This window comes from Phalangium opilio, unplaced genomic scaffold (assembly GCF_054372755.1).
Source record: "Phalangium opilio isolate 3A_F unplaced genomic scaffold, DU_Popi_V2 ptg000061l_1, whole genome shotgun sequence".
Taxonomy (NCBI): Eukaryota; Metazoa; Arthropoda; class Arachnida; order Opiliones; family Phalangiidae; genus Phalangium; species Phalangium opilio.
In genome coordinates, this window is record NW_028324178.1 from 10980712 (window position 1) to 10997885 (window position 17174).

Below are 17174 nucleotides of genomic sequence, written 5' to 3' on the forward strand. Positions count from 1 at the left end.
CTCTCTTACGTTCCTCAAACTAATTTATTTCACATTGAATGCACTTGTTCTAGGATGGATACCTGCTTTGACGATTAACTTCAATCAGTATGTTTGGCAATATTTATCGGATTTCCTAGAAAACAGTTTCGAGAACATAAATTCGAAGTCACCGAGGATCATTTTGTGCGGATGGTTACTCGGGTGTTCGGTGTTGACCAAATGCTTTTCTGGTGCCTTGAAATCAGAATTGCTATTAACCAAAACAAAATACATAAATACCATTGACGATCTTTGTGAGCAGAAAGACATTACTTTAATGATACCGGAAAACAATCCTATTCACTTGTCGATGAAGGTAGGACCCTCCATTTTCATGCTGATCGTAATACTTTCAGTGGAGCTAGGGGTGTGCGCTTTCAAACTCACATGAGCGAGTTTTGGGGGATGTTACTCGAAAAAATAAGCGGAGGTGAAGGGTCGAGCATTATGTTCATTTTCATGAAACTGGATTTGAAAGGGCTGCGATTCAAACATTTAGTAGGATTTGTAATTGGTTATTAGTATATTAAATATGATCGTTTTGGGAATACTCGGTTGCTCATTATAAAATACGTTTATATGTGTCAGAGATGGTTATGTATAAGGGCCTTAGGAAACGTTATATTTTCAAACTCACTATAAGGTAATATTCGAGATGGTCCAATAAGTTCTTTTAAAGGGGGTTACCACTCACTTATTTCAAACAATTCTTAAAAACCAAACCGTTTATTACTAAAACTCTATATTTTTACATGCTTTAGAAAAAGTAGTTCATAAATGTGTTGAAACCAATTAGAGCTATTCAAACGACATATATTGCAATTCACTTGCTTTAAAACGACTTCATCTTTTTAAAATATATACCTGGAACTATTTCACATTCTCAGGCTAGGAAAATATATAGATTTAAGCGGGAAACGAATTACGTCTTTAGTCTCTCAATTAATAGAATACGCATTGGTATATTTACATATACAGGGTATATGTATGCAAGCGCTGTGACGAGTAAGAAAGTCACCCGCCCCTTTCCCTCCCACTAGCAGGTATTACGAACCGATTTTCATCTTTCAACCATCAAAACTGAAAAGTATAAAATTATTTTTCAACCATTCAGAGAAACTCGTCATTTAGCACCAAACTCCAGAAAATGATTGATCAAAATGGGTTCATCTACAATTACTCTTTTACGCTTTATATACTTGAAGAAGCTTTTCTCCGTGGCACCACTGCGCTTTTTCAAGATAAGAAATACATTCTAACAGATTTATTTTATCACGCTCAAACCAATTTGGTGAAATCAAGAAGAAAAATTTACATTGGAAAAGAGTCTTACGAGCCAAGATATTATCATTATTTCATAAACAAACACGTCCCTCGTGACATACTTGAAAACATCAACTATTTGTAAGTACTGTACTTGATGTTACCAAAGTGTATAGAAGCGGTTTTGCTTCTCCGAGTGACGATGACGTCACGGAGAGGTATTAAACTGGAAATGTCTGTGAGTGGGTCTGTCACCATGCTCGCATTTGGCAAATCGGAGCTAACATGTTCGCAGAAAGCAATATTTGGCTTGTACTCTCATCATTAGGATTAAGAACCACGCCGCGAACGGCTAGGGTTACGAGAAACGTTAAGCCTCCCAATGGTAGGGCTTCCACCAAAGATTCACGCAATTGTTGGTTTTCTTATCACATATTGTGAATCAATCGCCTTTTATACCCTAAATTCCTAAAAACTAAGTGTCGTACGTTTGAATTCTGACGTCAACAATAGATATGCTTAAAATGATTTTAGGCAAAACATTTGTTAAAACGATTTAACTAGAATTAAGGTAAATTAATGACGATCAAAATAATTAATATCAACTATATTTATTTAAAAATTTAAGAAAAACGTCTTAATTGATAGGAGCAGTCGGCACCTATAGGGTAGGATTGCCAATGTATGTTGTACTCCTTCAATCTTTGTCGCCCAGGGCCTGGACTAACATGAGAAATACTTAAAAATACATGCATTCCTTTTTACATGCAAACGTGTTTATTGATTTCAAATGATTACAATTAAAGAAGCTATGTATATGAAGGGATGTCCACACTAACCATTACTTTTTGTTTAGATGCAAAATGATGAATTTATTTTTTTTAATCAGAACACTTATGTTTTCGGAGACTAGTCAAGGAACTCCAAAAGAAATTGAGGACGCCTTTAAATCTCGAGAATTGCTTTTGACGGACTTCAATCAACTGGAAGAGACCATTCCGTTGTCCCTTGGGTTTCTCAGTCCCGTTTTCACCATATACTTTTACGGAATTTCAATCGCCATTGTGGTCGCCATTTGTGAGGTTTTATCCATTTTGAAGAAGTTGAATTTAATTCATTAAAAATGGATTACGCACCAAAGTCAATTTAAATTAATGATCCGCAGTAGTTGTTTTGCTCATTAGTTTCCCTGAAATTCAAATTGAATAACCAGTTTTTTCCAATGTTATTATTTGGCAAGCCATAATTCAATATATAACAAGACGGCTCAAGGGCTCGTAATAGTAGCCACATCGTACGAGTGAATAGCCCCTCTATACCCTACCCTAATGAGTGGATAACCCCTCTATACCTTACCTTAATGAGTGAATAGCGCTATCTTTTTCAATGCTTAAATGATTTACCGTGCATAAAATCAGAGTGAATAGCCCCTCGATTCCCTACTCTAAACAGTGATTAAATTATAACCGTATAAATTTACTTATGCTGTAATTCTAATATTCCGGCGAATCGAAGAACAGATAGTTTTTAGTGATAATCCCCTCGATGAGTTCACAACATAGACTTATGCCGATGCACACTTATCGCATCTTATAAATTTCTAACAAGGACTTATGACCAGAAACTTTTGAAAGAGAAAGTTTAGTTATAGTGATTACGCATTTTAGTGATTATCCCCTCGAATTACCTTTAGCAATGCTAAAATGATCAAACGCATAACTCTCATTTAACACTATGTTAGCTCTATCTAAACCCACATTTGAATTAACCGCCAAAACGTTCCAGTCAAACATAACATAGATGACGAAAGCTACCGAACGAGAACGAAACACATGAGGAGCGCGGTAGGAAACGGGGAAAATCGTTATCTATTTAATACATAAAAAGAAAATAAATATAAAAACCCCAAACATACAAATTCCTAAGTATCCGACCCCACAGATAAAAATTCAAAAGTATCCGACCCCACAGATTAAGAGGTACCCCACCCCACCTCACCCCGACATTTTAGACATAAAAATAAATGATAAAAAACTCGGGGTTTCTATCAAGTCTCTATAGTTCAGTGGTAGAATGTTTGTCTATTACGCCAGCGACCCGGGTTCGATTCCCGGGTCTGACCTGAAAAAATTTTAATTAAAACTAAATCTCTAACCGAGCCCAGTAACCCCTATGGGTGGGTTGTGGTAATATAAAGTTCATTTTAAGATAAAATCTGACGATAACGAAGCGACAACCCCGGCCACTACTACTACTACTATATTGTTCACTGAATGCCTGTAATTTCTCTACGGATAATTTTCAAAAATACTTGAAACATTGTGCTCTTCATAAAAACTTACCCTTCCAAAACTTTTCGTGCGGTTGGGTAACGTGTGGCAAAGTGTTCACCACATTTGGTACCTTTAAAAGTCATGTACGAAGAAAACACAAGTTTGAGTTAAAAATAACTGATAATGAAATAGGGTCAAATGTTCAGAACTTTATAGAGCCTTTATCGTGCCCAGTTGCAAATTGTAACTTTACTTTCCCGAATTTGAAAAATTTCTGCTCTCATTCAAAAGAACATTTTTCGTTGGGTTTATTTGTACCTTGTCCTTTTAAAGGATGTGCCGCGTTAAAATATAAGAAATTATTGTCCCTTAAATGTCATTTAAATAGAAAGCATAAGCTCTATTACAGGCGGGTCATACCATCCCCAATATCGGTAGTGGAAAACCCAAAAGTAGACTTAAATCAGCCATCCACTTCGGGTCTAGTTCAATTAAATCAAAATGCATCCCAAAACGTATCTAGTGGCAATCTATTGCATGAAGTAGAATCATCGATTTCGAAAGGAGAAACAAGCAATGCTTTAGTTCAAAATTTTGCGTTATTTTACTTGAAACTCCAAGCAGAAAAATTTTTGTCAAGTTCAGTCATACAATTTATTTCTGAACAAATGAGCTCCTTAAAATATCTAGAAAATTCATTTCTTTACGAAAACGTAAGGGCTACCCTAGAGGAAAATTCAGTTAGTGCAGAAGTTGTCGAAAAGGTTTTTAATGTTTTCTCAGAGAATAACGTAATGGAAGAAGCGAAGGAGACTTTAAAATCTACCTATTTAAGGCAAAAGTATTACAAAGAACACTTTAGATACGTGGAGCCCCTTCAGATTTTAGTTGGATATTCACGTGGGAAAAAATGCTTTTACCATTATGTTCCTCTGAAACTATCTCTAGCGAAGTTATTGACAAACAAAGAAGTCGAGAAACTACTTCATTATCCAAAATCTACTTATGTGTTTGGTAGAAATCAGATTTTAGAGGATGTAAACGATGAAAGAATCTTTCTCGAAGAACATATTTTAAAGGTTAATGGTAAATGCATCCACGTTCTAATTTTTCAAGACGCATTTGAAATAGTGAATCCTTTGGGTTCTGCTAAGTCTATGCACAAAATACTTGGTGTGTATTATACACTTTTAAATATTCCAAAAGAATATAGGTCAACAGTCAATCATATGCAATTAATATTCCTTTGCAAAGAATCACATTTAAAAAGATTTGGTTTGAGAAAGTGTTTTGAAAAATTGATTTACGAACTGAAAGACCTCGAAGAGAATGGACTTACACTACCCGATGGTTATAACTACAAAGTTTTTCTAACTAATCTTATTCGTGACAATCTGGGAAGCCACGAAATCGGTGGCTTTCAAACGAGTTTCTCACACGGATTTATATGCCGTTTTTGCCACGTCAAGAGTGACCAAATTCACTTATGCCAATCGTTTCCCAGAAGAACCATAGAGACTTACAAGAAAAACATTGATTCTCTAAAAGCAAACCCAATATTAGGTTCCATTAATGGTGTAAAACATGATTCCCGTTTTAATGACCTGAACTACTTCCACGTTTGTACCCCCACACTCGCACCATGCTTAGCTCACGATTTGTTTGAGGGAGTCGTTGCCTACGACCTTAACCAATTTCTATTATACTTTATTCGAACAAAAAAGTGGTTCTCATGGAATTATTTAAATTGGATAATATTAGAATTTCCATATCAAAAACAAGATGTTGGAAGCAAGCCATGTCCCGCGAAAGTTGCTTCAAACAAATTGACCGGAAACGCTTCTCAAATTTGGTGCTTTTTAAGAGTGTTAGCCTTTATGTTAAAAGATAAAATTAGAGATTTAAGCGATAAAGTGTGGAAGCTCTATTTGCAGTTGAAAGAGCTAGTAGAAATTATAACGGGTCCAAAAATATCGAAGAAAGAAGTAGCTTTCTTAGCTAGCATGCTTTCCGATTATAAAGAGGAACTTATTGAAGCTTTTCCAAATTACAAATTGAAGGCCAAGCACCATTACCTATTTGAGCATTACCCTGAACTAATTTTACATTTTGGTCCTCTTATACGTCTTTGGTCGCTTAGGTTTGAAAGCAAACACTCGGTTTACAAAACATACGCAAGAAACACCAACAATTTTAAAAACATAACAAAAACATTGGCAGAAAAACATCAGCTGCAGCAATCCTATTATATGTGCGGTTCACCTTTCCCCCCTTTAATTAAATACCGTGATTCAAAAGCTGTAGTTGAAAATGTTTTCGGTCGGGATCTATTTAATGATATTCGAAAGATGACCAAGTCTAATAGAAGTCCTTACCACACGGACAAGTTTGAATTTAAAGGCACACTGTATGAAAGGGGACTATTTGTTGTTTGTGAGGTCACTGAAGACACCTTAAATTTTGGAAGCATTGACACTCTCGTGATTTCAGAATCAGAGACCGAAAATTTAGCTTGTGCAACGTTATTTGCTTCTAAATATTGCCCAGATCTGCACGCTTACGAGGTAACAAAATTAAGGAAGTCAAAAGTAGTAAAAATTATGGAACTTAATGATTATTACCCTTTATCCTCATACAAAATTTTTGGAAAGGAGTATATCACTCTAAAACATAGTGTGTATCATCCGTAGCTAACAAATTGCAAATGCAAAATTCCTATATTATTTGTGGATGAGTGATTTACACTGAATTTAAAATGAATTGTTTTATATTATTGTATTTTTTATTTGACGCGTGATAATTAGTTTTATACTATGGAAGGAATTATTTGTCGTTTGCTTTCATTCTCCCTTTAAAATAAAAGTGCGTTTCTCAGTTTGTGGTCACACATGTAGTAACATTACTTATTGAAACTTGAGATTGATCCGTTATTTATTGGTATTCAAAGACGTGAATATATATATATATATATATATATATATATATATATATATATATATATATATATATATATATATATATATATATATATATATATATATATATATATATATATATATATTATCTATACCATTCATGACTTGTATTATAATTCTGAACTATAAGCATTTGAATATTATTCAAATTGAAAATACAGAATGAAACCTTTTAAATTGTATAAGCTGAGAGAATAAATGTTTTCGTTTGAACTAAACTTTAGGACGAAATGGATAATGCTGGAGACAGCGAATCTAATGCTGATAATGGCCTTAGTGCGGTCATTAAGGGGGCATTATCAACCTTATCAACGGAGAAAATTGAAAACGTTTTAAAAACCCTAACTGAAGTTGGGGTTGAAACACCGGGTGACATAAATTATGTTTCATTTTCTGACCTTCAAAAGTCAAGCCTGAATGCAATTCAAATAAGAAAACTACTTGAATTCGCAAAAGAGAAGTTTTCAAACAACAATGTTACAAAAGGTAAGAGAATTTATTTCAATCACTTGTACGTCAAGGACACAGATAGCCATGCACGTCTTCATTGCTAGCTAAATATTCTATTTCAGCTGTTAATATAGGGTATGGTAATACACGCAGAACTCTGACTAATTATGGTTGTTAATTGTATTTAATAGGGAATGTTATGAACGAGAAAGGAAATCCATCCTTATTCAGTACACCACCGGCTCCTGATTCTAGTAATGATATTAATGAGGTGTGTAACGAGCAGATTTTGCTGTTATTATTCTACAGTTAAGAAAAAAAAATATTTTCGAAATGCTTACTGGAAGTTATTTAAAGGGACCATGAAGTGATCAAACAAGTAACTTTTATTCGATAGAGAATGATAAGAGAAGCAATCTTACCTCAACCACCTGGGTAATTGTTATTTTTTTTGAAGATCGCCGTTTTAGACTTAAAAGAGCCTCTTGTGAATAGGTAAATATATAAAGTAGGAGGAGCTAATTGAAAAATATAACAAATCGTTACGAGTGACGTTTCTAGTGTGGAAAAATGACGCTCGCGCTCAAATTCGTAAGATCATGGAAAGAATGCACGTGAGGAAATTTGTTTTAGTTTAGAAAAAAAAATCCTCACGAGCATTCTACATCTAGACTTACGTCTCGTGCAAAATCGCGCGCAACTGTGATGACTTTTTCTTATTTTTTGACAAGTTGAGCAAGACCAAATACTTTATATATTCACCTATTCCCAATTTTTTAAATTAACTTCACCGCAGTTTCCCGCACGCGCCGTGATTGGTTTCAAAGCACGGAAAAACATTTAATGTGCATGCGTAATGAAACCATTGAAGGCGCGTGTAGAAAACTGCCGTGAAATTTGGTTTAAAAATAAGGAATGCGCAAGAGGCTCTTTTAAGACTATAGTAGAGATCTTCAAAAATTCATTTAAAATTAATTAATGAAATTAATTAAGCAATAGATAATTAATTAATGAAATTAATTAAGCAATAGATAATTAATTAATGAAATTAATTAAGCAATAGATAATTAATTAATGAAATTAATTAATGAAATTAATTAAGCAATAGATAATTAATTAATGAAATTAATTAATGAAATTAATTAAGCAATAGATAATTAATTAATGAAATTAATTAATGAAATTAATTAAGCAATAGATAATTAATTAATGAAATTAATTAAGCAATAGATAATTAATTAATGAAATTAATTAAGCAATATATAATTAATTAATGAAATTAATTAAGCAATAGATAATTATTTTTTTAGGTTGGAAATTTTAAGACTAAAAGAGCATGTTCTAAATTCTTAACTTTATATGAAATCTCGCCGGTTGCATTTCAAGTACCTAGATTTCTCTTATCATACTTTATCAAAAAAAAAATAACAGGTTTCAATCTTACAATCTCCCATTAAGATTGGCATCATTCCTTAAAATACTAGATATATTTTATTATAGTGGCGTGGTGTTTTATGTACGAGTTATAGGCCGTAAAGAGTGTTATGGTGTTTAAGGCATTATTTCAGTTTTTGTTGGTCGGTTATACGAAGGACAGACGTAAAAATCCTTATAGATTTGATATTTAAATAATGGGAAGAAGTATTGAAACGCCCTACTTTGATTCAGGATTGGACACTGCAAAACTTTACTATTAATGGAGATAATGTTTTTATATTTATTTAACAAACTTGAATCGATAAAAAGAGGGTTCTTTATATATTTATTATTATCACTAAATTTAGTCTCTTTAAGAATCTATAAGAAAACTTTAATCCTTCAAACCGCATTAATCTCCTAGCTTGTTCAATGAGTTTGACGCATATATTAAGTAAATAATTTAAAAATATTTTTAATATTTTTTACGCCAGGGGTTTGAAATGATGGAGCGACAAAATTGGTTGAATAACTATGAAGTTCCTGTAAAAATATTTACTAAACAAAGCCAGGAGGCTCTTAAGTCAGGGAAGAAACTTAATTGCAAGACTAGAAATAGCATCATACGAGACCTCGTAAACGATGCGATTAAAAGAAGCCCTAGACCAACAAGACAGGACATGCGGACGATTGCCCGCTGCTTTGTGGGTAAATTTCCAAATGCTTCAAGAACTGAAGTGAATGGAGAAGTAATTGATACTGGAGAGTGCTTTCTGGGATCAAGACTGATTCAAAGATTGGAAAACCTCTCTCGCGAAACTGAAAACATCATGCCTAAAGTTAGGGAGCTTTCGAAGGCTAAAAAACGTTTAAGCGAAGAACACTCGGACCAGTACAGATACAATCCAGAAATAAGAAATGCCGACGTAAAAGACAGCGAGAAATTAAGAGCTGAACTAAAAGATATGTCAACGGAAACAAATCCTAATGTACAATTGGTTCAAGAAAAAATGAGGAAAACATTTTCGCTCCAAAGACTACATATAAACAACGGAACGAATATACAAGAATTACTTCAGAAATGGCCATTTCTATTCGAAATTGTTGGCGTAAAAGACCATTTGCTTGAACTTTTGCAAATAGACGTATTTGGTGCCTTCACTGACTTCTTTTCAGCAAGGAGTCAGCTAATTTGCCAATTTTTTTCAAGAAGTAAAAAACCTTTTTGTCAAGAAACCTTGGATAAATTGAAAGAAGATATTCCCCAAGATGAACAGCGGGTGGTAGGAACAGTCATTCTACTAATCATGAACCATTTTAAAGAGCCTTCCGATGACCTTTTCCCCAAATTCGAAGTAAGAAAAATTTGTCATTCTTAAAGGGTCACTGTTTCAAAACGCCTATCCATTTTTACTTTTCACAGCTTGGAACCCCACATGAAGAGATCATTGCCAAAGTACCCATCCACCCATGCTTAGTCATTTTAGGTTTGTTTTAATTATAATATAATTGACGCTAAATAGAGGTTATTAGAGTAAAAGGTTAAGCCAAAGTACGTTTGAGCCTTGCTTAGTTCCTATTAGCAAAGTGCAAATCAGCATATGATTAAACCAGGTAATTAGATTCGTCAATTTGTGGATGAGAGAACTCCTTAAATATGGAAGAATAGAATGCCGAACGTTATATTTCACTTAACCTAAATTAAAGCATATATATTGTCAAATGTTGATCTTTTATTAATTTATTAGGAGAAAGTATTCGTAGCGCGTCCCAATTTCTACTTTGCGTGGATCGTGTTGTTGTCAATGATCATCTTTTTGGAAAAGACATAGTAGCTGCAATGGCATTTATGTTCAATCTCTACTATATATTGAACATCAAATACCCGAAAGCATGTGCTTCTACTCTTGAATTTCTACAACGGTAAGGGCAAAAGCCAAAATATTAGCGATTCATCTAATTTCGGTAACAGCCATTCTACAATTAATGCTTATTTTTAAACGCAGGTACGCTGCTACGGTATTTGCAACACAAGGGAAGGTTTCCCCAAAAGTAATGGGTCTATTAAATAAACTTTCGGAAATGGACTGGACGTCCTCAGTTAAGAAACGCAGACTAGCCGAGTAAAATAGTTCTGTATAGAGCAAAGGAAATAAATTTCAATTTTGGAGAAAAGTCTATTCGTAAATTTAATTATTTTTCGCACCATAATAAGTCCGATTTAATAGCTTAATTTTTGTTATCAAATTGGATGTTAACAGAACTGAATCTGGAATTATTCTATCAAACCTGTTATAAGCCTAGCTTCTCTGGTTGATTTAACTAAGGTATTTAAGGATGTTCTACACGAGGGAAGGTACTGTAACTACAATGGACATGCAAGAATTACCGAAACTCGACTGTTACGCAAATAATTTTCAATAGATCAATTTTGAGCATAGCAATTTTTGCAGGAATTCAAAGAATAAAAAATTACACCTTTTACATTTATCTGAAATATGAGAGGCCTATTTTAAGCAAATAGTAGTATCAGACAGTTACATTTGGTACATAAGTAATATTGACGGGGAAATGGGCTAGAAATACACTTATGGTATTGTTGATTTTACATAGTGTGGCTCTAAGTTTTACGAGTAGTGGTTAAAAAAACGATTTCCATCTGGTTTATTTAGCGAAATTATAGTAGTTATTTTCAACACGAGGACAACAACATTGATGGGTAAAGGTCCTGCTTTATGTACAATATTGTTTTGTTCATTTTACACTACGTCTTTGAGTAACGTTTACAGTAAAACTGTTTATTAAAACAATTTTAGATTTAGTAAAATTAACTTGCATATTAGTATAATTAACACGTTGAAGAAAGTTATAATCACAAAACTACCTGTAAAAATTAACTTGCACATTAGTCTAATTAACACGTTAAAGAAAGTTATAATCACAAAATTACCTGTAGAAACTAACTTCCATATTAGTATAATTAACACTTTAAATAAAGTTATAATCACAAAACTACCTGTAAAAATTACTTAAAGATCAGTTATAATTGACAGAATAATCCTAGTAAGCTTTACAACAGACCCGTATATTTTAGGTGAGTCTAACTGTAAATTTTACGAGTTATGTATGTAAAACTACAATTTTTTCCATGTCAAATCCACAAATGCTACACCTGCAAAAAATACTTTGGTAGCTTTGTATTGAAAATTTATATCGCGACCAGTAAAAAATACGGGAATCTCATGGCTTCACCTGATTCCATGACATTTCTGTAATTTTAACAAAACATTTTTTTCTGGGTGTATCTTCAAGATTTTTTAAAGGGATTCTAGCTTGATAATACGTTTTACTTTCGACTGACATTGTCTTTAAGAAGGTTCAAATACTCTCATATCTGACAAAATTGTGATTTATGAGTTTAACTTTTATATTTTTAAATGGGAAAAATTGCGAAGCGGAAAGTAACATAGGCAGTTTGAATGTAATGTAGATATTAGTGTCGAAAAAATCTGTAGATGGGTCGTGATCTTTTGAGAGCTATACATTACATTAACTTTTGAAACTAGGAAAACTTTCAAATTAACGAACACTTTTTGTTTTGATACGGTACTAGTTCCCCTTATAGGGCTAAACCGAATTGCAAATATTTGAGATAAAAAAATCAAAAACTTGTTACTTTTAAAATGATATATGTGTCATGTTAAAATATTTTTCCTAAAGTAATTTTGGTGAAAAAAAACTAAGATAAGTATTATTTTGAAATAATTGATGTTTTATAATCATGTCTTCAAACTGAAAAATTTTAATATCTGGGGCTTCGGTGAGTCCATTTTCTTCTCTTATCGTTTACTTTTTCTCGTCTTTGTCTACAAAGACATTTTTTTTTTAATTTATAAAGGCTGTATTGCTTTTATTTATTATAGTTGTCGTTGACCCTTCAATCGCTTGTAGTAATCAGTTTTTAGCTACGAGTGTGAAAGACATTTAAGATTAAGATCTGAGAGTGTGCATGTTTGTGGTTTGTGTGTGAAGAGAGGTTGGATAGACAAAAAGACCTTTTTACCTAGGTTAGAACTTTAAGTACCCCAAATGTTGGGTAATCTCGAATATTACCTTAGCGAAAGAGATAACACGAATAATGTATTACATTTGCTCATAGGAAACTAACACGCTCTCTCCACTCTCAACCACACGTAGCTAATGCGAAAATTGTATTTGCGTGACTTGTTTTCATAACGGTTTCTATTTTACCCTCACTTGGAAATAAATTTTAACCTTATCTCTTTGGGAAAATTTAATCTTTCTTACTAAAAAGTCGGATTAATTTTAGGGATTCTAAAACCACCCTTAGCAAACTTAATTTTCGATTAAATTTGTTCAAGGTTCATAGTTTGGTTCTCCCGCTTGGTTTTGCTCTTGGTGTTTTAAAATACGCTTTCCTAATTGAGCTTATATTTTAAGGTACATACACGTGAATGATGGTAATGAAGATTCCTTGGAGGTTTGTCACTTTAAATAAAACATTTTAGCCCCAAAATTGAAATAAGTGCCCCAACCTCGGATTCATTGATCGCTATTCAAGATGCCAAGCAGATCTATTCCACACAAGAGAGGAAAATTTGAAAATTGGCACAACTCCCGCTGCACAGCCTGTCTTCAACTTCTGACAAATCTCGCTAGGAGAATATGTAACCAGAGCGCGCTATTGATGTCAAAATTGCAACAAGCTCCGCCTTGACTAAAATACTTAGGGCTCAAATATTGCACTTACGCGTGAATTGAAAAATTATATTCTCACTTCGCGGATTGATTAAGCTTTAAAAAGAGCTTGAAGGGCTGAAGATAGGAACTGGGTAAACTTAATTAGCTATGTCCACCGACCGCACTAGAACACTCTAAGCGCACTCTGGGCCAGATTTCGTCCGTCACTGGGAACACGAGTGCAACACTCGCCCAGAGTCGCGTTTTCCACTGGCCCCAAAAATTGCCAGAGAATTGTTCTTTCTTGCTCTGAAAAATTCGGCGGAGCGACGGTCCTCGAGTGTTTTTACGTTCTTTTATATTAGTTAGGTTTCTTTGACTCTTAACTAATTATAATGGCTGGTTCTTTCGAGTGTTAATTAAGAATGAGAAACAACAACCAAGATGTTCGGGTGCCATATTTGTTCTAAGGTTTATTGCAGCCTATTTGACTAGTTCGTTAGCGACCCCTAGCGATGAGTAATACAAAACATTTGACCCGTAAAGTTTAAATAATTAAAAAACATAACAAGTGTGACGTAGTAGCGTGTTAGATCGTGTTCCACTGAATAAACGTTCTCTAGTTTTCTTGGCAAGGCCTATTTAAAATGGATGGTCGAGCTTTGCTTGGAAATTGAGATTAAAAATGGTCGAGAATACATTTCAGGCAACATGAAAATCGTTTAAAAGCGAGGCCTTATTTTTCATTAACCTTTTTTCATTTTACTGTATAATTTTAAAGCGAATGAGTTAACTTGTTTCAACACTTCATGCTCCCATTAAGGGCCAACTACAAACTGTTTTTCTCATACGCATTTCCAGAAAGCGGACCTGGTAGCAATTCCAATGAGTAGCGAATTTGCAATACGAGATAGTAAGTTGTCAACATTCACAGTGCCATTCATGTACGCCCAAAATCTGACGTTCAACGCTGCTCCAGTCGGAGCCTTCGACGATTTAAAAACTATTTCCATTGGTGTAAGTATAGAGAGTTCGACGTAAATGACCGTAATATAACAAATTTTACTGGTAAATTGCGTAAATTACCACGGTAATAAGCCTGTTAAAATACAAAATACCATAAATTACGGTTATTTTTGTTATTCCATTATTTTAATCACTAACTTACAGGTAATTTTGCTAGGTGTGGTTATGTAACCGGACCTTGCTTTGCACTGATGATCTGTACGTGTGTTTGTTTGTGTGTTTGTGGCCGGGGTACGCCAGGAACAAGTGTGGCTAGATACCGATTAAGCAAAGAATATCGATAAAAAAAATTACATTGGGGCTTTTGTTTGCGTTTGCAGCAGATTAACTGACTTCGGACGAACGTAAAACTAATTAGTCGAGACCCCTGCTCCGGCTCTTGGGAGTATTGGTAAACAACATTGGTATCGCGGTAACCCTCCAATTTTGGTTAATTTGATGGACAGCTGTAGCGAAGCCCATTTGTAGAAAACGTTTAAAATTAAAATATTTTCTCTTTACTACGGTTTCTGAGGTTAGCGCGGGGAGGGGGATACTGAATGCTGGCAAGGTAGCTAGAGTGAAAGATTTATTTTTAGGCGGAAAGGGCACTATGTGTGAAGGCTGGGTTGCTGTGTATGTTGGGTAGACGAAAACACCTTTTCAGCTATGTGTGGTAAGACCTTAATGTACCCCAACCGAATATTACCTAAACGAATTGAAAAACACGAATACTGTACTAAATGAGCTCATACGAAACAAACACGCCCTCCCCACTCCCAACCACACCTAGCTGATACGTAAAAGTTTTTTCGTGACTTGTTAAAAATTACGGTAATTTCACATCTCTAAACGTAAGCTCTTTTCCTGAACTAGCTTTAAATGATTAGTGTTGCAATTGTGGGTGTCAGAATTAAATGCGAAGAACTACACCCTTTGTTTATCTTAATTACTTAATTCATGAAAAACAAGGTTATCGTCTACCATAAAAGTATTATCAAAAGTATATAGATCTATAAAAACAAAAAGTACAGTTCATAGGTTCTTCCTCGCGCCGTGTAATATGAGAATCCCCGCTTCATTTCAAAATAGTGCCGACCCCCCTCCGCGTATGATTACATTCACGACCGTAGCACAGGTACATGCGTTAAAAGGCTCTCACAAAGTAGAGCCAAGAAAACTTGGTCATCTAGTTAAGCATCGCGTCTGTGGTCATACATAGCCCACTCGATTACGCGCATCACGACGCTGCGCTGCTCGCGCTATAGCGCTATAGCGCGAGCAGCGCAGCGTCCGGGACCGGGAGCGCGGATCGAATGGGCTATGGGTCATAATATCGGGTTCTTGGCTCTTGCATTTTTTTTTACAGTGAGTCCGGTAACGGTTTCTACAATCTTTTGACATAATAAGACAATTAATAAAGCAAATAATGCCACGGAAGAAAAGCCAAGCGCAATTGGATGCAATAACTTCCAAAAACCAGCAAACTCAGTGTAACTTTTATGTAGTATTTAAAGATGATGTTGGTGTACAAACGTATGAAACCAGCGCCAGTGAGTTAAAGAGCAAAGGCTTAGGGAAAGTTAGCGCTGAAATCCAGACAGACTTTGGTTTAAACATAAGAAATGTTGAAACTCAAACGGAGATTTTTGGATTTAACGTACCATCTCAGAAATGGGAAGAAATAAATTGCTTTAATAGTTTAAACCTAGTTGAAAATAGTCGTAAACGAAAGTTATATTTGGATAAAGAGACTTGCACAGCCGATGACAGTTTTGGACCCAAACGAAGACGAGCTCTATCAATTTCAACAGAAGCCACTGCGTTTGATACGACGTTCAATGAATTAGAACTTATTTCTCCAGCCATATTAGCTTTAAAAACATTTACAGAGAGTTTAAGTCAAGGTATGTAAATCCTTTTGTTTACCTCGCAATAATAATAATTGATGAATAATTGGACATATTATATGCTTAGCAGGAGCTTCTATTAGAATTTTAAAAGACCATAATGGACTTGTGGAATACCTTGAGATTTACCAGGAGAATGGGTTACTGGCTGTAGCAAATTATTATGATGCTCCGCGACGCTTGTTGTTTTCTTGTGATGGAACCTTGTCAATATTGACACTTTTCAAAGGTGTAGAACAAATTAAGTACTACAATTTTGAAACTCAAACCCTAAATGTGGAAATAGTCACCAATGCCATGGCGTCACTGGATAAAAAATACGTTTTTTGTACTGGAATAAGGAAGGTATGATGAACTCTAATGTTGTCATTGATAAATGTGACTTAATACTTAAAAAACAATGGATCTCTCCAATAGGATGAAGCAATGGGGATGGAATGTACCAAAAAGCTTCAAAAACATGTTTATCCATTTGAGCGTTATCAAGCTACTGATTGTTTTGTATGGTTTGTACCTCCACCCAATGCTGCTAAAGAAAAAATTCGGGAAAGGCTGTACCAATGTACAAATTGTCGTAGCCTTAACTGGTAAAAGCTTACAATCCACCAAGCTGTGGAGCTTGAATTTGACTTGGGAATAACATAACACATTACTTTCAGGTACATGACGGATTGCAAAAAGAAAAAAGAACAAGTCACCCCGAGATCCAAACTAAAGAGGCAGTCTGTTGATTCACGATGCAGGATTACCATTTTGACTCCCAAGTCCAAGCGAAAAAGGTTGTTGCAAAGTAAACGCAAACGATCATCACTAGTTCGAAAAGTAAAGGATCTAGAAAGCAAACTTATAGCGACCTCCTTGGAACTAAACCAAGAACACGATGGGGAAATGAAAAAAATCGTTGCTGAAATTAACATGAAAGGACGTAACGATTTGGATCAAATATTTAGTGAAGCCATGAAAAAAAACAAGACTATTGGATTGGCATTAAGAAAAGCATGGGAGCTAAACAGTCAACCCTCAACAAAAAATGACTTTTTGAATGATCAGGAAAAATGTAGAAAAGGATCGCAAGGGAACAGATGGAGTCCACTTACTTAAAGAATTGCGCTCAGTGTCTATTCTCGTTCACCTGCAGCGTACGAGGCTCTTGCATCATT

General features: G+C 34.6%; 1 long non-coding RNA gene across 1 annotated transcript; it reads right to left on the minus strand.

The window, feature by feature from the left end:
* Nucleotides 1-3613: 3613 nt before the first annotated feature.
* Nucleotides 3614-4583, minus strand: LOC149665113 (uncharacterized). Its single transcript, XR_016368467.1, has 3 exons — nt 4166-4583; nt 3978-4087; nt 3614-3881 (listed from the first exon to the last, which is right to left on the minus strand). It is a non-coding gene; the product is annotated as an uncharacterized LOC149665113 (long non-coding RNA).
* Between the last annotated feature and the right edge of the window lie 12591 nt (nt 4584-17174).